Here is a 706-nt window from a genome sequence, read left to right as displayed (position 1 = left end):
AGTAGGAGGATTAAGAACATGATTCCCCCATCAGGGAATCATTTAACAAGGGTAAAAACAATTTGCGTTCCTGAATTGTAACATTTCTAATTCTCTTTATTGGATATTGCAGATAATCAAGGAATTTAACACAACTTCTCCCACAAGCGTTGTGCTCCATCAGAATGTGTCTTCTTGTATGCACGCCCCTCAGACAGACCACCAGCAAATTGACCCCCAGACTCCATATACCCAGAAGGAAGGTTTTCTTCATCCCTTAAAGCAGGGACTTACCCTTGTATAGACAATGTAGTATTTACAGGAAAATGCACATTAGGACACCTGGCTCCTGATGGTGTATTTGTCTGTAGAAAGATCTACAAAAGGACACACAGAAAGAAATGGGCCATAGGCCTAACATTAGCAGGTATTGTGGTCGTTATTGGACTAACTTCTCCTGGGGAGGATTTGCCTATCACAAAACCACTTTACGGAATTTGGCTAACAGAGTAGCCTAGTTAGCCCAGACAACTTGGGACAATGTACAAAAACTACAGGCATCCCTAGACTCATTAGCTGGTGCTGTCCTTGACAACCATTTGGCCCTAGGTTATCTTCTAGCTGAACAAGGTGGAATATGTGCAGTGATAAATAAAACTTGATGCGCATACATAAACACTTCAAACCAAGTGAAAGGGCTGGCCCGTGGCGCACTCAGGAGAGTGCA

This window comes from Galeopterus variegatus, unplaced genomic scaffold (assembly GCF_000696425.1).
Source record: "Galeopterus variegatus unplaced genomic scaffold, G_variegatus-3.0.2 Scaffold2194, whole genome shotgun sequence".
In the NCBI taxonomy this organism is placed as follows: Eukaryota; Metazoa; Chordata; class Mammalia; order Dermoptera; family Cynocephalidae; genus Galeopterus; species Galeopterus variegatus.
Note: the sequence above shows the minus strand (reverse complement) of the source record.